The sequence below is a fragment of the Suncus etruscus genome, chromosome 9, assembly GCF_024139225.1.
Source record: "Suncus etruscus isolate mSunEtr1 chromosome 9, mSunEtr1.pri.cur, whole genome shotgun sequence".
NCBI classification, from domain to species: Eukaryota; Metazoa; Chordata; class Mammalia; order Eulipotyphla; family Soricidae; genus Suncus; species Suncus etruscus.
In genome coordinates, this window is record NC_064856.1 from 68,083,606 (window position 1) to 68,106,534 (window position 22,929).

At 41.5% G+C, this 22,929-nt stretch overlaps 1 protein-coding gene and 1 non-coding gene across 2 annotated transcripts in view; both read right to left on the reverse strand.

The window, feature by feature from the left end:
• SERGEF (secretion regulating guanine nucleotide exchange factor) overlaps positions 1–22,929 on the reverse strand; it is a 286,373-nt gene that overhangs the window by 60,864 nt on the left and 202,580 nt on the right. The gene's annotated exons all lie outside the window — the stretch shown is intronic.
• LOC126019892 (U6 spliceosomal RNA) lies at positions 19,109–19,210 on the reverse strand. Its single transcript, XR_007499503.1, has one exon. It is a non-coding gene; the product is annotated as a U6 spliceosomal RNA (small nuclear RNA).

Sequence of the window (22,929 nt, forward strand, 5' to 3'; positions counted from 1 at the left end):
GCCCGCGGGCCACATATTGTATTTGTATCTGTTTTGTTTCTTCATTGCAAAATAAGATATATGCAGTGTTCATAAGAATCCAACCCATTCTTAAAAGCACTGCCAAAAGATACTATAAATACCAAATTGGGGAGGGGAGAATGATAGTACAGCGAATAGGGCATTTCCCTTGCATGAGGCCAACCTGGGTTCAATTCCTGGTAGCCCCATATGTCCCCTGACCCCACCAGAGTGATCCTTGAATGCAGAACCAGGAGTAAAGCCTGAGCACCACTAGCTGTGGTCCAAAAACACCAAATTGTTCCTATCACTTACTGTATGTTAGTTAGATATACACTTGGAACCTTTGCTCCAAATCTTTCAATAGTCCCCATGCACTTAGAATAAAGGGGAAAACATCCTTACAAGCCCTTCCTGACCTTCCTCTCTAGCTTCAGTTCTTAGCTCACATGCTCTACTTCTTCACACTAATGTCAAGCACTTTCTTGGTTTTTGGAAAGCACTAAGCTGCCTCTCCCAGTAGGAGCCATGTTGAGAGCCCCCCTTTCCCCACTGCCCACCCCACCCACTCTTTTCAACTAACAGACCTAATGCTCTTTTAGCTGTCAGTTTGCCTCACTTTCTTAGCTAAACTGTCTCCAGTTACCTGCAGCAGGTCAAGACCTCTATTATGTACTCTCATGGACACTTCTCCCCTTCTTTCATAGTGTTTATCCTAGTTTACAATACTACATGATTGGTGCAATTAATTTCAATGCATCTGATTACCCCATGAGACTAACGCCTCCCTGAGGGGTCAAATCTGTTTTATCATCATTGCATCTCAAGGTTTGAACACAAGGTTTGCAATAAAGTACATAGTCAGTAAATATCCACTGAATGACAAAAAAGAATACAGCTCTTCTCTGCGCTTCTGCTGAGTTTATCTGAGGCTACCTGGAACTGTGATAGTTTGCCATCTTTTCCTCAACCTCCCAATATCCAATCAAGGGACTGGCCTGCCTTCTACAGAGGAAGAGATAATGGCATTGCAATGGCATGCTCATCAGTATCACCATAATTATATTCAGGAAGAATTTACTTGGGCTGGTGAGGTGGCACTAGAGGTAAGGTGTCTGCCTTGCAAGTGCTAGACAAGGAAGGATCGTGGTTCGATCCCCCGGTGTCCCATATGGTTCCCCCAAGCCAGGGGCAATTTCTGAGCACTTAGCCAGGAGTAACCCCTGAGCATCAAATGGGTGTGGCCCCCAAAAACAAACAAAAAAAAAAACAAAAAAAGAAAAAGAATTTACTTACCATATGTTAAATCAAATACCATACATTTTGTTATTCATGTAGTATTCATAGAACTATGAGATACACATGATTAATTTTGCTTTGCTAATAAGAAAACTGAGACTAATGGAGGCTTGGCTAAAACATGACGAGGCCAGAATCTGAACACTGGTCTAAATCTAAAGATTACAGTCTTGGGTAGGGTGTTTGTGTAAGTATGTATGAGTATAATGGGGACACACCAGTGGTGTTGGAGGGAAGTAATGGGAGTATTCATGACTCTGTCTGTGTTCAGGAGTGACACCTGGCAATGCTTGCAAACCCTATGTGGTGCTGTAGATTCAAATCAATGGGGTGTGATACTAAGCAAGCAAGATAGACCCCTATGCTATCTCTACAACCCCTAAAGACTTAATTGCAACTTACTATCCTGGAAAATGAAGCTGATATCACTTACCCTGCTGTCAAGAATGCACAATGGGCAGCTGCTATTATTAATGAGGTGCTTTAGGCACTGTAGGAAGGGCTAATAGTTAGCATTTTTCCCAGAAGAGAACTAAGCTGACTTCACTTCTCTGGCAAAAAAAAAAAAAAGGCTGGACTTGGTTGTAAAGGGAAACTTATTTTTGTTTTTGTTTTTGGGCCATACCCAGCAGTGCTCAGGGGTTACTCCTGGCCGTCTGCTCAGAAATAGCTCCTGGCAGGCATGGGGGACCATATGGGACACTGGGATTGGAACCAACCACCTTAGGTCCTGGATAGGCTGCTTGCAAGGTAAATACCGCTGTGCTATCTCTCCGGGCCCAGTAAAGGAAGACTTTTACAGGACTAGCATGATGTGGCAGTTCTAATAGTGTGGAAAGAGGAGATGATGTACTAACAAAGTCAACCCTAAGATCACTGGCCGTAGGAAATGAGTCTAGCCACACTAATGAATCTGGGCTGCTCACTGTAAGCCTAGGTATTGGGCCTGCATAGGGAACACAAACCTATAGTAGCTCCTTAAAAAATAAATTGTGTATGTATATATGTGACTTCTTTTTGCTGCCTCTTTGAGACTTGAGACAGAGTGCTAAAGCAGACACACCATGTTTGGAGCCAGGTGAGGTTAAATCTAAATTCTGATATGCCCGAGACAGAGTAGATCAAGATCAAGATCAAGATCATGTGTGTACTAGGTAAAATACTCCATGACATTGAGACTAAAAGTTTCCTTCAAGGAGGAAACTGCACTCTCCAAACAAGTGAAAGCAGAGATTAACAGATGGGAATATATTAAGCTGAGAAGCTTCTGCACCTCAAAGGAAATAGTGCCCAGGATACAAGAGCCACCCACTGAGGGGAGAAACTATTCACCTAATACCCATCAGATAAGGGACTAATCTCCAAAATATACAAGGCACTGACAGAATTTTACAAGAAAAAAACATTTAATCCCATCAAAAAATGGGGAGAAGAAATGGACAGACACTTTGACAATAAAGAAATACAAATGGCCAAAAGACACATGAAAAAATGCTCCACATCACTAATCATCAGGGAGATGCAAATCAAAACAACTATGAAGTACCATCTCCTGCCACAGAGATTGGCGCACATCACGAAGATGTGGCAGGGATGTGGAGAGAAAGGAACTTTTATTCACTGCTGGTGGGAATGCCGTCTAGTCAAAGCTTTGTGAAAAGCGATATGGAGATTCCTCCAAAAGCTGGAAGTTGAGCTCCCATACAATCCAGCTATACCACTCCTAGGGATATACCCTAGGAACAAAAAAATACAACACAAAAATCCCTTCCTTACACCTATATTCACTGCAGCACTACTTACAATAGCCAGACTCTGAAAACAACCAAGATGCCCTTCAATAGATGAATGGCTAAAGAAACTGTGGTACATATACACAATGGAATATTATGCAGCCGTCAGGAGAGATGAAGTCATGAAATTTTCCTATACATGGATGTACATGGAATCTATTATGCTGTGTGAAATAAGTCAGAAGGAGAGAGATAGATGCAGAATAGTCTCACTCATCTATGGGTTTTAAGAAAAATGAAAGACATTTTTGCAATAAATTTCAGAGACAAAAGAGAGGAGGGCTGGAAGTTCCAGATCACGACATGAAACTCACCACAAAGAGTGATGAGTGCAGTTAGAGAAATAACTACATTGAGAACTATGATAACAATGTGAATGAATGAGGGAAGTAGAAAGCCTGTCTAGAGTACGGGGGTGGGGGGGGCGGGGGTGAGTTGGGGAGGAGGAAGATTTGAACATTGGTAATGGGAATGATGCACTGGTGAAGGGGGCTGTTCTTTACATGACTGAAACCCAACCACAATCATGTTTATAATCAAGGGGTTCAAATAAAGATATTAATAAAAATGGGGGGGAGAGATAGCATGGAGGTAAGGCGTTTGCCTTGCATGCAGAAGGACATCGGTTTGAATCCCAGCATCCCATATGGTCACCCAAGCCTGCCAGGAGCGATTTCTGAGTGTAGAGCCAGGAGAAACCACTGAGCGCTGCCGGGTGTGACCCACCCCCCAAAAAGAAACTGAGCTTCCATATAACCAGCAATACTATTCCTAGGGATATACCCTTGAATCCCAAAAACATAATGCAGAAAAATTCTCTGCATCCCTGTGTTCATTGCAGCGGTATCAAAAAAGCCAGAATCTGGAAACAATCCAAGTGCCCAAGAATAGATAAGTAAATAAAGAAACAATGGTATATCTACACATGACATACTATGCAGCTGTTAGGAAAAATGAAGTCATGAGCTTCATTTATACGTGGATGGAAATGGAGAGTATCAAAATGATTCTGAGTGAGAGACAGTCACACTCATTTGGGGGAGATTAAAAAAAAAGATAGAATGATAATAATATCCAGAGACAATAGAGACAATGGTTATGAGAACCAGTTCATAGTATGAAGCTTGCCACAAATAGAAGGGAAATGCAGTTAGGTCAGAGAAGGGCACTATAACAATGATAGTTGGAAATGATCACTCTGAAAAAATAATGGATGTTGAAAGGTGATAAAGTCAATAGGCATGATACCCCTTAGTAACAATACTGCAAACCACAGAGTATAAAAGGGTGGGGGAGAAAAGACAAAGAAATATCTCCCTCAAGGGCTGGAGAGGTGGCTCTAGAGGTAAGGTGTCTGCCTTGCAAGTGCTAGTCTAGGACGGACCATGGTTAGATCCCCAGCATCCCACATGGTCCCCCCAAGTGATTTCTGAGTGCATAGCCAGGAGTAAGCTCTGAGCATCAAATGGATGTGCCTCCCCCTCAAAAAAAAAACCCAAAAAACAAACAAACAAAAAAGAAATGTCTCCCTGAGAGACAGGGGGAGGGGGTAGGCTGGATAAAAACTGAAGACATTGGTGGCATGAAATGTGCGCTGGTGAGGGTGTTGTACATTGTATGACTGAAACTCAATCTTGAAAACTTTGCAATTATAAAAAATAAATAAACTATATTATATAAAAAAGAGTGTGTGTGTGTGTGTGTGTGTGTGTGTGTGTGTGTGTTTACTTGAGCACCACCAAGTGTGGTCCCAAAACAAAAAATGTTTTTAAAAACTTGAGTCCCTACTCAGGTGTGGTTTAAAGAGGGTAAATAAATTGGGATAAATCACTACATAGAAAGAGGCAGAACTTAGATTCAAATCTAATTTTGTTTGGTTCCAAGATCTGCCCTTTCCACTTATCAGATCACTAGAGATTTATGATGACTATATATGAGGGAAATTATGGCAATTATCTGAAGAAATGTAAGTGCCGGTGAAGCCACAGACATCCATTCACTCCCTCCATCTCTCCCTCTGTCTACTGAGCAAATCCCATGTGCCAATCATTCCGCTAGATGCCAGGGCCACCCATGAGATATGTGGTCCCTGTTCTAATGGGCTCATAGTTCAGTGAGCAGATCTTTCTGCAGAGGAAAAAAATGGATAAGAGAAAGCCAGGACACTAAGAAAGAGACAAAGGGTACTGAAGTCTAAAATATCATAACTGGAAGTTCTCAGAAGATAATTTTTAAAAAAATGACCATTTCATCTGGAAGATTAGCACTAAAAACTTCCAGGTATCCAATTCCAATTCTACAGATCTGCAACTGGGTCAAAGAATTTGTATATCTGATAATAAACAAAGTGAGTCAATAGAAATGGTTCACAGGCTGCTGAGTAACCTCCTCCCTAGCCCCAACACCTTTTTTGTGGGGTAGAGCAGAGGCAGAGGGAAGTGACTAGCCCAAGGGCATATAAGGGCATGTGTTTCCTTCCAACTCAGAATCTCAGTTTGCAGCCAGATAATCTGAGGTAAATTTATCAAAACTCCAGAATGTTTTCTTTGTAAGCATGATACATGTAAAATGTACATAAGACATCATTGATGTGTGCTAATGAGGTAATTCTCTAAGAACAATGTTGGGTGCCTACTGAAATAGCAATTTCTGTATAAGTGCAGTGAGGAGAATAAGATAAATTTTGGATGTAGCTACACAGGATGAAGAATTTTCATATACCAATAACAGTATTCTCAGGCTCTGAGCAATAATCCATGCAGTTGATTCCTGGCATCACGGGTCTCTCACACACTACCAGGAGTCCCTGGGTGTGATCCAAATCACTCACCACCACCACCACTGCCCCACTAAGCCTCCATTCCCCAAATACCAAAGTACTTCCTCCTTCCGACCACCTCCAATCTCAGGAACCACTACAAGGCAGAAGAATTTATTAACTGATTGAAGTCCTAGTTCATGGCATGGAGAAAGGAAAAGTAGAAGCCAAATATGCATTTCAAAAGTTGGCGATAGTCTTGCCACACAACCAAACATCTTCCTCAGCATGGATGAAGAAGGTCTAGTCATTGAGAAAGCAAAGTGCCTCCCGCAGCTGACTGCTCTGAGGTGAACTTCAAGCTCTGTGCCTCATAAGAACTTCAGTATGATTCTCTGTTCTCTGAATAATAAAATAGATAAGGTGCTTGAATATGGCCAACCTGGGGTTTTGTTTTGTTGGTTTTTGTTTTTGGGGGGGGGGTGGTGGTTATACCCAGCTGCACTCAGGTGTTATTCCTGGCTCTACACTCAGAAATCACTCCTGGCAGGCTCGGGGAACCATGTGGGATACAGGGATTTTAACCACCATCCTTCTGCATGCAAGGCAAACACCCCACCTCCATGCTATCTCTCCGCCCAAGCCCCCAATCTAGGGTTTAATCCCCACCATCCCATATGGTTCCCTCAAGCACCACCAGGAGTAATCCCTGAATGTAGAGCCAGAGTAACCCCTGAGCATCAATGGGTATGAACCCCCCCTAAAAAAAACAATAAAAAAAATGATTTCCTGCTCCCTCCAGTTTACTTGCCTCTCCTCTGACTTAATGCAGAAAATGGACAAAAACTCCTTGGGTAAGAGGTCTGAAGGGAAGGCAGTGCCTCATCAGCTACCCCCAGGGGAACCCATTCTTCCTTTTCACTGTGATTTGTCTCTTCATCTGCTGGGAAACTCAGAGCAACTGTTTGCTCTACATCCTTTTCTCTAGGCCCATCTAGTGATAGTCTTGGCACCCTGAAGCCAATTCTAATTACCCTTTGACGTAGCTATCAACTGCCTCTTCCTCTTCCACTCCAGCCACAGGCTTTGAGGCTGGGAAAGTGGCCTGAAGCAATCAGTAGAGAAACAGGGCAGGGAGAATCAGGAGAGCTTGATATCAGGAAAGCTGACAGTAAAGGGATTCCAGGAGGGGTTCATTATAGATATAATGAGGGAGAGGACAGTTTCTGAAGGGCTAGAAGGAACAATTGGGGCCAGCTTCCTGGTCTCCCCTTCCTGGCTCTACATCTGAGCTTCTAGGCAAGGCACATCTTCTCTGCCCTCTTGTTTCCCATATGTGAGTGAAGACCTTGCATTACTTGATGTTCATGGTGCCCATTCAAATTCTAGATTTCTTTTTATTTCCTCTTTGGAGGAAAAAAAAAAACCTGCCACTACCACTGTGACACAATCATAGAGGTTATAATCCAGAGATCAAACCCAGGTTGGCTGTGGGCAAGGCAAGCATCCTACTTGTTGCACTATCACTCTGGCTCCTGGAATTTTAAGGGTTTCTTTTTGTTGTTGTTTTTCTGTTTTGGGGGTTTGTTTGTTTGTTTGTTTTGTTTTTGGATCACACCCAGTGATGCTCAGGGATTACTTCTGGCTCTGTGCTCAGAAATCACTCCTGGCATGGGGGCCTATATGGACTCCAGGTTGGGGGGGAGATAGAACTGTGGTCTGTCCTAGGTTAGCACATGCAAGGCAAATGCCCTACCACTTGCACCACTGCTCTGGCCCTGGAATTTTAAGTTTGATATAAATTTTCTGTGATATTCTCCATTGTATGTCTAATACCACTTTCAAAACTGTTTAATGGATGAATAAACCTCTTCAAGGTCATGTAGTCTTAGGGGAGAGAAGAGCAAGGGAATGTTTATACTCTAGGCCCCAAAGGAGAGAGCAAGATAAGGCCAAAGCCTCAGGCAGCCTCAGTCCCCTGGAGGTACAGTGCTCTCCAGCTAGGGAGGCAGAACAGAGCCAGGAACTAATTCTCAAGTCTGGTGGTGCCAGGGGCACTTTCTGTCAATGGCTGTATCCTGTTAACAAGTTCCAGTCAGCTGCTGCATCTGCAATGAGTACCCGTCAGATCCTCAGTATGTGGCAGAGTAAGTAGGGCAGAAGGTTTTGCACACCCCAGGCCCAGGGATATCAGGAAGTTGCTTAGTTTGGGGCCAACCACTGACCTCAGTGATGGGGCAACAGTGTGTAGAGATATACGCTTTCCTCTCTGGTGAAGAAGTCCGTGGACTGGGTACCCTTTCCTGTCATGGAAGGCTGATCTATCTGACTCAAAAAACCCCAGCAGAAGAAAACCATCTCTATGCTGGTTTGTAGCTCACTTTCAAACACTGAAAAAAATGGGGGAAAGGCAGAGTGATAATTACACATGGCCTGCAGCAGTGTTTGATAGTCTGACACCTTGGCCATTCACTCTAAAGCAGGGGTCTCAAACTCAATTTACCTGGGGGCCGCAGGAGGCAAAGTCGGGGTGATCCTTGAGTGCAAAGTCAGCAGTAAGCCTTGAATGTTGGGGTGTGTGACCCAAACAACTAAAACAAAACAAAAAAAGATTCCTCTAGGGCAGGGCCACAAAATGTTGTACGGAGGGCTGCAAACAGCCCACGGGACAGGAGTTTGAGACCCCTGCTAAAGTCTCATACAGGATTCAAAATTGGGCTTCACAATATCACAGAGATGTAATCTTGAGGAAGTCTTGGAATTTCTCTATGACTCCCTTTTCAGGTCTACAAAATGGGGGAAATAATATCTACTTTGCAGAGATATGCAGCCCAGAATAGATGCTGGCAAGAGCAGGTGTATAATCCCCAAGTCTCCTGCCATGTTGGAGATGTTCCCTGAAAGGATTCTAACCTCTGAAGATTGGGGCCAGGACCCTCGACAAACCCAGACAAGAGTCTCTGTGTCTTAGTTGTGTGGGGCTCATTCCTGCCCCTGCTGTAACTCCAGGGTGATGATAACAACTGCAGACACATGAGGCCTTCAGCTCTGCCTCCCTCACCTCCATGCTGGCTTCAGGAGAAGACGTGAGCAAGTCTCTGGGTAAGTGGGGAGGCTGCTCCTCTCTCCGGCAGCACCGCTGCAGCCCTGACCTACTTTCTTACTAAAAATAGCCCCTCTTAGGTCACTGCTACAAATTGGATTCTGCTGCTTTACTGCACCCTGTAAGCAGGTGGGTGGGCGTCAGAGTATTTGGGGAGCTGGAGCCTCCACTTGGGAGTGTGCTAGGCTGCCCACCAAGTGTGCTCATCACTCACAGCTGCGCAGGGGGCAGAGGCTCCCATAGCTACCCCCACTCCACTTGTGTGGACACAACAGAACTGCTCCTGGAATGGGGGTTCTAGAGGGTATCAAAAAGGGGGGAGGAGAGATTCCTATTCTTGGGTTCCCAATCTGATAGAACTAAGTCATTCTTAGTGTTTAACCTGGAGCAAGTCACTGACATTTTCTTTCTCTCAGTCCCCTCACCCATAAACTCAGACAAAAAAGAACCTCAAAGAAACACCTTACAAATGACAGATGCTATAGGTAAACCTCCTGCTCAATGCTTCAGTCCATATTACCTCATGGCCTGCCATAGTCCAACTCTCCAAGATAAAATACTGAAGTGATTCTCCACTCTCAGGCCTTCCTGAATGTGGCTCTCCTGACAAGTTCAGGAGACCCCCAGGCATCCAGAGGTGAAAGCACTTTTGATCCCTAGCTTGTGGGGTCTGGGGCTTCAGGCATCACAAGGTGACTGGGTGATGCTTCCCAAACAATGCTGATTCCAGGCTCTTGCCCAGGGCACTGGAATTCAGAAAGTCTACTTGCAGGAGGGGAGAATATACACCTTACTATCTCCCCCTGCTTATTCTGATATACTAGGAAGGTTTGAGAGAGAAACAGAGCCTTTGAGTTCAGTTGGTCATTTCCTAAAAAGAAATGGGCAAATGATTTATTTTATTTTTCTTCCAGTATCAGTATAATGCTCATTTTTGAAAAACTCCAGAAAAAGATATGGAAAAGCTAAAAAGTAAAAAGTGAAAAAAAATTCAACCTGCAGGCATTGAGTGTCCAATAAATGCCAGTCTCTCTGCAAAGTACTGCATAGGGATTTAGGAATAGAATGGTTGATGTTTGAGGAACTAACTGATCTGCAAAAACACAGATGGGGTCTGAGAGATACAGAGCAGGAAAGGCATGCCATGCACATATCTGACTCAGGTTCAATCCTCATCATTCCATATGGTCCCCCAAACACTGCCAGGAGTCATTTCTGAGTGCAGAGCAGGAGTAACCCTGAGCATTGTCAGAAGTAGCTTAACACACACACACACACACACACACACACACACACACACACACACACACACACACACACGACAGACACAGAAAATTATATTACAAAACATAACTATTACAAAAAAAAATAAAAAATAAAAATAATTAAAACAAACCATGGCTATAACAGTTCCCTAGAAAATGTACAGGAATAGACATGAAGAAACAAATGACTCCTTACAGGAAGTCAGGGAACTAAGGTTCTCCTGTGGGACCAAGATGGATACTAGCAAAGAAATGCACAGAACATACCTAAGATTACAAGGGAAAAAAGGCATTTGATAGGGAAAAATACAAGGTTACTGTAGTGCCTCTGTAGCAGTCAGTCACCATAAATGGCAAATAAAGATAGCACAAGGAAGCTTAATAAATGGCTGATGCCAGATTTTGGATGATATCAACAATATTCTCTATGATGAGAGCCATGATGGTTCCTATGCTTCTATATATGCTATAGAATGTATTCTATTTTTGCATGACAAATACTGTTACTCTTAGTTAAAACTGCCAAGTAGTCAAAGCAAATGGGCCATAGTCTATTCAATCCCAGTTGCTGGACATTTAGGTAGCTCCTATTTCCATTATGTTATAAAAGCACTATAAAAAACATCTCTAATCAGAAAGCTTTCTTCATAATTAGGATCTTTGGGATATGCCCTTAGAAGACAGTTCTAAGGTATGAATTAATAAATAAAGTGATTTGGGCTGGAGAGATAACACAGTAGGAAGGCATTATTTCCCTTGTACATAGTCAACCCAAATTTGATCCCTAGTATCCATATGGTTCCCTGAGTACAACCAGAAGTGATTCCTAGTATAGAGCCAGGAGTAACCCCTGAGCACCACTGAGTGTGTCCTACAACCCCCTAATAAAAGGAAATGAGTGGACTTCTTTAAGACTCCCGAAATATAATTGCTACAGGGGATTTTCGAGAACTGGCCCACTTGTGAGGAAGTAAGGGAAAAAGAACAAATCCAGCCGTTGAATGGGAGTAGGACCAAGCACAACAAAGAAGTCTTCTTACTCCCAGTCTAGTGCTCTTTCTCCACATCACATTAACTTCCTACAGGGCCAAGTTAAATGCAGTAAGATCTTTGCAACCAATACCTCTAAACATTTCAGTTTAAGGATTTTGAGTTAGCAATGTCCATGGTTAAAGTAAAAGTAACAGTTTATGTTTTTATGTATATGCCTCTTAGAAATCTATTTTGACATTAATCATGCATATTCACTTACCAATAATAATTTATAACCTTGTCACTGTTGAGGAGTGACTTGTCACTGTTCAGGAGTTACTCATGGCTTTGCACTCAGAGATCTCTCCTGGTGGGCCTTGGGGACCATACAGGGTGCCAGGGATCAAACCCAGCCATGTGCAGGGCAAGCACCATTCTTCTATCTTCCAGCCCACACTGAGATATCTTACATTGTTTTACTTTATGTCCTTGACCCTATATGAAATGTCTCTTATTGTCCTATTCCAATTATAAGCATATTTTATTATTTTATTTTCTCCCAGATCTGGGGATCAAACCTATGTGTTTGCAAGAAAGACATGTACTTTGTTGCTGAGCCAAAGTTTTAAATCTATGCATCCTTTCAAAAGACAGGTCTATGTTCCAAAACTCATTTTCACATAGTGATGTCAAAAACATCCCCATATGACATTCACTTTACTTTGTAGCACCTTGGGTACTAGCGTAAAATGAGTTAAGCTCACAAAATAAAAATCTGCCTCAGGTCCTAGAATTAGAAATGAATTAAGCTCCTTACTCTACCAAAGTTAATGAAAATTATTTACTTCAAAAAGGCATTTCCTAAATTTTATGGGCTCAAAAGAGTCCAGTTTCAGATACCTTCCTTATCACAGTAACAGACAGCTTACAAAGCCAGAACGAATGCTGGACTAGAAGATAGAGCATTATTTCCATGTGCTATGGACCTGCTCGAACAAGGCACATGCTACTGCTATCTGGAGAATACAGGGAAAAAAATCTTCAAAATAACCCATCAAGGGAACTAGTATTGCTTCATTTTACAGATAAGGAATGCTGGGGCCTGAGAGAGTGCTTTGCTCAAGAGTAAAACCTTTGGGACCCAAAAATGAGTAATGGGAAAAGTAAGTGCCTGCTACAAGTTTGTTTGCTCCAGCAAACATCACAACAAAGTGAGTACATCCCAGTATCAATAATAGCAAAGAGGAAAAGAAATACATGTTTGTTTTTGTTTTTGTTTTTGTTTTGTGGTTTTTGGGTCACACCCGGCAGTGCTCAGGTGTTACTCCTGGCTTCATGCTCAGAAATTGCTCCTGGCAGGCACGGGGGACCATATGGGATGCCGGGATTCGAACCGATGACCTTCTGCATGAAAGGCAAACACCTTACTTCCATGCTATCTCTCCGGCCCCAATACATGGTATTTTTTTAATCAAAAAAAATCTATATAAGTATTGTCAAACTGGATTTAAACCTAAGTATGCATGACTCAAAACCCTGTTTGTTTTACTTTGTGCTATATTATACTATCTCAGTAAATGCCACCTCAGTTCTTGCTCTGTATCTTTATGATCTAAGTCCTGAATTTTCAACCTCTGAGATGGGGATATTCCTCTCCCCCCCTCATTCCAGCCTTCTTGCACAAGGCTGTGGCCTTGATTAAATGACATGAGTGAATAAAAGACCCAAACAAACATATGGATCATTATCAGTATATTCCTGATTGGTCATTCTGATGATAACTGGAGATCCTGCCAAGATTCTTTATCATTTAAGGAGGATTTAATTATGCTCATTAGAGTGCCCTTCTAGAACCAGAAAGGGAATGCTGCAGTGCCTTTCACAATGACCCTCAACAAGCTCTGCAATCAAGAGGTTAATACTCTGGAAAAATATTAACCATAATATTATATTTATGGAACACTCTGCAGAGTCATAGCTTCTCAAGACATTTTCCTCTTTCATTACTATATGTGTAGGTTCATATTTCAATACAAATGTGTGTCTTTGTGCAGATGAGCATGAAAACACACACACACACACACACACACACACACACACACACACACACACACGACCAGAAGTCCTTTTCAACAAAGTAAGATTCAAGAGAAAGGAGGAAGGCTGCAACTCCACTTTCAGGGAACCAATTTTAAGTGGGTTTGGGGCATTTATTCCAGCTCAGGAGACTGGCTGAGGTGTCTGGAGATGTTGGTTACAGTTCAGATCCAGCTGCTTGCTAGTCATAGACCCTTTGGGCAGGATGCATGGCCTTCCAATATTAGATTTCTTTTTACATCTAAAGATGTTATTGACATTCCTGAGGAATTAGCTATCTAACTCTCTTGGTACCCAAATCTCTCTGCCTTGGGGAAACAGCTATGACCACCTTATTCCTTTGCCTTCACCCTGTACTGTCTCCAAGGCACAAGAAAACACATATCTATTCATTTATGGGTTTGGGGCTACACCTGTTGGTACTCAAGGATTATTCCTGGTGAGAACCTCATGAGTAGTTGAGAACCAAACCCAGGTCAGAAATGACGGTTGTGCAAAAGCAAGAGCCCTTATCCTCTGTAGTATCTCTGAGGCCCAAGAAACCATATTTTTAAACATTAGTTGGATGGAACTAAAAACAGAATGGTGATTCAAATGTATATTACTAAGTCCTCTTTCTGTGCACTCTGGAAACCAGATTGTTCCATTTCTCATACAATCTACATCCCCCAAGCTGCTAATTCCTACTCTTAGAAACCAGTATCCAGAGAAGAGTTACTGAGAACAGCATGACTGCAAGCAAGTCGCACAAGCCTGATGGGTTATCCTCATTCCCATTTTACAGATGAGGAAACAAGAGGCCAGGGTCAGTAAGTTGACCTGGAGATAGTTAAGTGGAAATGCTAGTTGAGTGTGGTGTAAGGATTCAGGCACTTTCAAATACCCTTGCCTGCTCCATTTTCGAGTGGGGAGCTGAGCTTCCTTTAAAGCTTTGGGGAATGGTGAAAGCAACACTGCTCTCCAATTTACCTTCTGGCTCTAGGAAGGACTCGGCAAAGCAGTCATTGGAATGATTCACTTCTGTGACTGACAAGGCTTCTCTTGGGTTATAGCTGCTGCAGCTGCTAAATCTGCAACCCCAGCCCTCCTCCTCCAGCCCGCTCAGGGAGGTGGAATTATTTATATAAGGATTTCAGTGGTCTCCTGCCTCAAGGCATTATTATCATAGACTTTTAAGTGATAAAAATGTCATAAATCATAATAAACAGCAAGAGGCTGGAAAAGATAACAGGGTTGGGGAAGATAACAGGAAAGAGGAGATTCTGAAAGGCCAGGGATTAGGTAGGGCTACAGGAAAAATAATGCCCCAAATCTACAGATACAATTGACCAGAAATTTCTTCACTAAATTCTCCCAACTCCATCTGAGAGATGATGGCAGTGCAGTTCCCAAAGGTGAAGGTGTAAGGTTTGTGATCCAAGTCAGACAGGGGCTGAAGAGTAAAATTCTCCTCACTCCTGCCCACTGCTTTTCTAACCCACACAACCCATAGAGAAATGAGAAAGCAGAAACCTGTGACAATCACAAGAAAAAGAAATCACTTGTGTCCCCAATCCTCCACCAACAGAACTGGGGGAGAGAGAGGGGCTGTGTCCGGATGAGAGAAAGGTAATGAGTTCTGAAACTCAGGCTGGGAGTTGAGATACTGATTACAGTCCAGTGACACTGGGCAGGTCGCCACCTCTCTACCCTGATTTTCTTATCTATAAAATATGGTGAATGCAGGCCAGAGTGATGGTAGTCGAGGGAGGGTGCTTGCCTTACATATGGTTGACTTGGTTTGATCCCAGCTCACATATGGTTCCCTGAACCTTGCCAGGAGTGATCCTTACATGTAGTTCAAGGTGTAAGCCTTGAGCACCACCAGTCACCAAAACATACAAATAAACAAAATGGGGCTACTAAGAGTGTCTATATTATATGGTGGCTGTGACAAAATGGAAAACAACTACAGGCGCTGGGCTGAAAGCCAGGCTACCACTAGGTCCAGTGCTCACAGTACGTCACTTTCATTGTGACTGAAGGTGCCCACTACACTGTTGGGCATAAAAGAGATGCTTGGTGCATGTTATTCCCTCCTTCCCCAGTCTCCTTACCTCTCTGGGCATAGACCTATATGATCTGCCCACCTGTCGGGAACTTTGTCTCAAGCCCTTCTTTTCCAAACAGAGAGCTGCTCCCCAAAGTCAAGAGCCCAACTCTGCACCCTCTACGTTCCAGTTGCTTTCTATAAATGAGTTCCTCCATCTGGGCTTTCTCTTGGGGAGACAAAGCAGGTACATGCTGAGGCTTCCTCTGAAGACTCACCCTTACAATGGTCTTCAACCCTCACAACAGCTGTTATGACATCTAAGAAGAAAGTTTTGCTGAATGAGAAGATCCCAGCAAAGGGCGCTCAGGAAATCAACCTGTGCCGTGGGTCCAATTATTGTAGCACAGGAACATAGACAGAACAGTCAGAGATGCCAAGCTTTCCAAGGCATCGCAACAGTGTACCTGACAACAGGACTGCTTTGCAGAAAATATCTCATCCATATTAAAGAAAAGCTAGAGTGAGACCTTCCTTAGAGTCATGAATTGGTTCTAGGAAATTGCAACTTTAAGTGAAAGAAGGGTAATTTAAATGCAATGAAAACATTTTTACCAGAGGCTAATGGGAGAAAAAAAAATAAGAGTTAAGTTCTGGTCACAAAATCATCACAGCAGACTTCTACATAACAGGATAAAAACATTTCTAATATTTATTTAGATGCACTCATTAATTTTCCTGTCTGTTCAGGGTGTCCTCCCTGACAACTCAGGGCATTAAGGTCCTGGTCAGGACACCCTCCTGCCACAGACACACATGTACACACAGGTTCAAGAGTAGTTCAGACACAGCAATGAACCTAACATGTATTTCTTTGAGGTGCAATGAACCTAGCATGTGTCTCTTTCGAGTGCAAGTGGGAGGAAGCTCGAATACTTGGGCCAAAACCCATGCAGGCATGGGGAGAATGTGCAAACTCCCCACAGATGGTAGTGCTGGCCAGGAATGTATTTCACCCCTTACAAATGTTCTAACAAAATGACATTGAATGAAATGGTATTATCTGAGGATCTGCTTCAGTACACTTGCTCCACAGAAACATCTCCCTGACTTGTCTGATGAGATAAAAGTTTTCATTCCAATCTCCTGTCATGCAGTTCAATTTGAAGATTCCATGGGCATACTTGATTATGTTGAAAAAACAAATCAGTGGCCAACAATAGTACAGCTTCCTTTGCATGCAGCTAACCCAAGCTGAACCCTCGGCACCACGTAGCGTCGTCTGAGCCCTTCAGGAGTGATTGATCCCGGACTGCAGAGTCAAGAGTAACCCTGACTACCTCCAATTCAGCGCCTTGACTTAAACCTACTTTTTCCTCTCTTAATTCTCTTTTTAGTCAATTACAGCATATTTAAACAGTCTGTTAAGCACAAACTGAGCACCATCCTTGATCTTGCCCAATCTTGCCTGTTTTTCTTCCATTCTCAACCTTCTTCACATTAGGTCACTTAATCCAGACGCACTGAGCTCTATTGCTTAAATAGCCACTTACTTTCCAGCTTTGCTGACACTACTTATTCAGGTCCTCTCTCAAGAGGGTCAACTGTTTCTCATTTATTTATTTATTTTTTTTAAATATCTTCCATTTACTCCTAATCTTTTTCTTCTTTATTTGAACATCTTGATTACATAAATGATTGTGATTAGGTTTCAGTCATGTAAAGAACACCCCCCCCCTCACCAGTGCAACATTCCCACCACCAATGTCCCAAATCTCCCTCCATCCCACCCCACCCCCACCTGTACTCCAGACAGGCTTTCCAGTTCCCTCATTCATTCACTTGATTATGGTAGTTCTCTGTGTAGTTATTTCTATAGCTGTACTCACCACTCTTTGTGGTGAGCTTCATGGAGTGAGCTGGTGTTCCAGCCCTCCTCTCATTGTCTCTGAGGATTGTTGCAAAAATGACTTTTATTTTTCTTAAAACCCATAGATGAGTCTCGATCATTTATAAGGCACACTCTCTCACCTCTCTCTCTCTCTCTTACTTCCCTGTTTTCTCTTTTCTCACTCATCCTCCTTCCAGGTCCCAGATAATTTCTTTTAAACTGAAGTTGGACAGTATGATGGTTTGTTTTATGTATCAATATATATATATGTATATATATATATCAATATGGCCCAGTTGTGTGAACAGTATTTATGTTGGACATAATAATCGACTCATAATTTAACTATAGCCAGGAGGACATAGGGATAGAAAAGGAAAGTGGAATAATTTAATGTTTACACTGAGAAATAGAAAAAAACTTATTTTACTTAAAATTGAGATTCTGAAAAAGAGCTACCTCTAAAGTTAGGACGAAGAGGCAAAAAAAAAAAAGGTAAAGAAGAAATTATCATTAGTCTTTTAGTAGTATTTAATATTTATTTATATATATATATGGTTTGGGGGCCATACTGGTTGTGCTTAGGGATTAGTTCTGGCAGGGCTTGGGGGATCACATGCAATACTGGGGATCAAACCTGATTTGATCACATACAAAACAAGCACCTTTCTTGCTGTGCTATCTCTTGGATCCTAGCATTTTTTTTAAGTTTTGTTTTGTTTAGGGGTCATACCTAGCAGTGTTCAGTAGGCCTCAGAGTCTGAACCCAGATCGGCACACTGTCCAACTCTTTGAGCTATCTTCCTGGTCCAGTAAAATTTTTTCACTTTTTAACTCTGTACTAATCTGTAATGCTAATCTGTAATAAACAAAATTAATCTAACAAAAAGTACATATTCTGAGTCAAATAATGCAGCTCACTAGCAATTCCACCATGTATTAGTTAGGAGTTTCTGAGATAAGATGCCTGGCTTTTCTGAGGCTGATTTGTCATACTATAAAACAGGCTCTATGTTACAGTATATACAAGAGAACGTAAAACCCATCCTTACACAGCATCCTTCAGAACTAACTTTGCTTGGCATATGCCCCATAATGACTTCCCTGGTAAGGAGGGATGATCATTAGTTCCTCATTGATTCCAGGCTCTGTTGGAGGATGGAAGCTAAGTTCTTGTATCCACCATACATACCACACAGATAATAAGCACAGTAAGAAAACATCAATCAGCATTTAGCAATAGCTCAACCATTTCATTCTGTTCTTTCTTTCTGCAAAAAGACAGTATCTTTCCAGAAAACATTTTTTCTTTTATCTCTTACTGCAATTGTCACTTCTGAGTGTCATCTTATATCACAATGACACCATACTGTTTACTCAATCAAGTCAAGTTAGTGCCCCATCAGCATGCTACTGGAGCCTTGGATTAGCCTCAATAGTCATCCCGTGATCCATTTAGTCCTCAACCATGATTCACCTATGAGAGCTTCCCTCCCCCTTGCTCATGACTATCTCTCAGCATAGAATGATCTTCAGTCTTCTATGCAGGAACAGCACTTTCGTGAAGATTTCCAAAATTAATTATTCATTCTTCTTCGTGCGTTCCTCTCATTTTTACCAATCTCTTTTATTTTTATGTATCCACCCATACAGCATTTATACATTGTATAATAATTCTATATTATTATATTACTCTATATTATAACTCTATATACTATATTTTCATTAGGGTTTAATTCCTAGCTCTTTCCTATTAAATGTGAGCTCCATGAGGTAGCAAACATGAATGTATTTCTCCAAGATTTGATGTTATGGTACATTAATCAACTACTAGGAAGCTAAAAGAGTGTGGAATATGCTGCAGTCTAACTTGCAGGGTTTTTTTGTTTTATTTTGTTTTTTAAAATATGGAACGCTTCACGAATTTGCGTGTCATCCTTGTGCAGAGGCTAATCTTCTCTATATCGTTCCAATTTTAGTATATGTGCTGCTGAAGCGAGCACTAACTTGCAGTTTTAAACTAAAACAGGCACTACTTACTGCATGTAATGTAAACAATAGAAAGTTTGGGTCTGTTAAGATAGACAACAGTTTGTGGACAAAATGACAGAGTTGAGTGGAGAAGCTAACCTTAGAAACATTTCTTTTGGGGAGCCCATTTGTTTTATTTTATTGAACCACTGTGATTTAAAAAGTCCTTCATAACTAAATTTCCAATATACAGTGAATCAAGTGAATCAATTTCCACCACCAGTGTCAAACTCCCTCCACCACTGTTCCCAAGAATGCATCCTATACCACTATTCTTTGCCCCCTGGCCTGCTAGTATAATAGGCCCATTTCAAGTTTAGATTGTTATAATTTGGGTCTTTTGATTTTATTGTTTGTTGATTTTGGCTTGGATATTTAGTTCTGTCCTTTTTTTCTCTACCAATGCACCTGAGACCACTTGGCCCCTGGCCCCATTCTTTCTTTTATTTTTTTCCTTCTTAATTTTATAGAAAAATGCAGAAATTTGAGGTAAAACAAAGTAATCTGTGTCCCAAGGTTCTATGAAAAAGGCGGGAACCCCTATCTAAAAGATAAAAAAAAAGCAAGGGTGTGTGGCAGGGTTTGTTTGTTTGTTTTGCATAGGCACAACGAGAGTTGGGGAAAATAAATAGAAAGAATAACTTTTGGCCTAAAACAGGGTGTCCCTACCCATGAAGCATACTGCCATAAAACCAACTAAGATTCTGGGCATAATAAGTTGTTTAACCCCAAAGTCTTCATGATCCCAGGAAATGTTCTCAATCATGGTTGTCACAGGCAGGCTTCTGTAATTAGAGATCTTGATTTCTGCACGGATCCTATGTCAAAGTCAGGGTGTCATGGAGTGTCTTCAGCATTTCATCTCAGCATTAGGTGTGAAGGCAGGGAAACCTGCCCTGAAAACAAGTTGTTGATGTAGAAACATTTCTTAAACAGGAGTCTAAGGGAACCTCCAAGAGGCACTGTGACTGGGGGTCAAAGCTCAGTTCTTCCACTGCACATAAGTCTCTAGCTTATTCTGCATTTACCTTCAGCTCATGTAGTTTATTTACTCTTGCAAGGCCTCCCAAGGGTCTTGAGTCTTTGTAAACACGTTTGGGGGGGGTCACAACTATTGCTTTTATTATTGTAAGAAAAAAAAAACTAGCAAGTGTATGTGAGTCTTCTCAACAGTCAGGCTCCCTTACCTATGGCCTCACATGGAAAGGGTTCTAACAGAGTAATACAGATATTGCTTCTTTACGTATAATAGTAACAACAACAAGAAGAACAACAACAACAAGAACAACAACAAATCCACCCTTACTGAAAGCTAAAAAGACACATGTTATATAATGACTTAAAAACAAATGACCAGATAGCAATGTGAATGGGATGACAACTGAGGATCTGTTGCAAGTTCTCTGCATTTATTATGAAAGACCTCTCCTAAATGCAAGACTGTATTCCATTTCTAGCCTAACAGAGAAGAAAATGTAGTGCCTCAAGTACCGAGGTCTGTAAGAGGGATCAAAGATATCAGCTCAAGACCCAAGTTAAAACTTGGACTCTAAAAACAAAAAGATCCAAAGGAGCATTTCTGCCTAAGTAGTCCCCTTCTGCCTGGCAAACAGTCAGGGAAATGATAGCCACTTGAAGAATCTCCTAGTAAATGAACAGCAGAGCTGAAGCGATAGATAATACAGCAGGTAGGATATTTGCCTTGCATATGGTGAACCCAGGTTTGATCCCTGACATTCCAAATGGTTTTCTGAGTACTTACAGGAATAATTCCCAAGTGCAGAGCCAGGAATAACCCCTGAGCATCACTGGCTGTGACCCAAAAAGGAACAAAAAAAGAAAATGAACAAATAAATCATGTTGGAGAACCATGAGCTAGCGCAAATTTCTAAACACTTCTGCCACAGGCTAGCTGAGCAATCCTGGAAAAGTCACTGACTCTCTTATGTCTTGTGTATAGTATGAGCTTTCAACCAGTCTGCAGGATAGAAAGGTTGCAAATCATTCCTTATAGCAACAGGGGAAGTGCAGCAAGAGAAAGGGAATATAATAATATTGATGTAATTAAAACCCCATCTGAAGAAAAGATCATGCTGAGAAAGAAATTCATATAGCATGATAAACTCTAAACATATCAAAAATTTACATGTAAAAATAAAATAATAAAAATACTGGAATAAAAAAATAAGGAATGTTTGTTAGAACCTAGAGAGTGAAGGGTTTTTCTCATTCAGAATCCATATAAGAAAAGACAGGGGCCAGCGAGGTGGCACTAGAGGTAAGGTGTCTGCCTTGCAAGCCCTAGCCAAGGAAAGACCGTGGTTTGATCCCACGGCGTAACATATGGTCACCCCAAGCCAGGGGCAATTTCTGAGCACTTAGCCAGGAGTAACCCCTGAGCATCAAATGGGTGTGGCCCCCCAAAAAAAGACAAATAAATTTTACCCACTGTGAAAGAAAAAGGGACAAAGAAAAATAAAGGACAAAATAAACAAACATCAAAGGTAAAAAAATTTAAATATGAGGAAATATACTTGCAATTTAAATCACAATCTTCTAATCTCCATAATACATAAACATTTCTAGGAACATTAGAAGAAAAAAAATCAACACTCCAGTTGGATAAAAAAGACAAAGTTGACCAAGGTAGGTAATAATGGCCTTTCTCCAAATCCCTAATCCATGGAGCCTGTGAAGATGCAATTAACATGATAAAGGAGAGTTGAGGCAGTGATGAGATTAAGCTTGTGAATCAATTGACCTTAAAAATGGGAATATGTAGGGCTGGAGTGGTGGCACTAGAGGTAAGAAGGCCGCTGCCTTGCAAGCGCTAGCCTAAGATGGACGGCAGTTTGATCTTCCCCACCCCACCCCCCGGCATCCCATATGGTCTCCCCAAGACCAATTTCTGAGCACATAGCTAAGAGTAACCCCTGAGCATTAAAAAAAAATGGGAAATGAAACTTCATTCTGTGAATGGACCCAGTATAATTACAAATATGTGAAAATGTGAAAGACAAATCAGAACAGTCAACGACAAGCGAAAACCTCCCAGAGCTATTGGTGAATTTGAAGAACCAAGGAGTTCTGGTAGTGTCTAGAAAATGGAAACAACAAAAAACAACAACAGCAGCAACAAAACAACCTCTTCTCAAAACACCTCAATTTTAACCTATTGAGACTATCTCTGACCTTAAAATGTATGATTTGGTTGTTTCAGATCACTGATTTGGGGTTGATTTGTTAGAGCACTAATAAAAAACTAATACATCAGTGAGAACCATCAGTGAGAAGGAAATACAAATGGCACCACTTATAATATATGAAATTATATTCAACCTTTCTTACTAATAACAAACTAGAACAAGATTAGAAAGTCACAACGACAACAAAGTTGGATCATATCTATAAATCAGCTATGATCAAATGGTATGACACTAGAAAGCAAATAGAAAAATAACTAATGAGGTTTCACATAAGCAATCTCTTGATTTTGTGACAAAGGAGTCTAAAATTTAATGAAGAGAGACAGAAAGACAGCACAGAAGGTAAGGCATTTACCTTTCAGACTCTTATCTAGTTAGAATCTTGGCTCTACCAAGAGCAATACCCAAGCACAAAGCTGAGATTAGCTCCCAAATACTGCCAGATGTAGTTCATCTGCCCCCCTTTCCAATAAAATAAAATAATA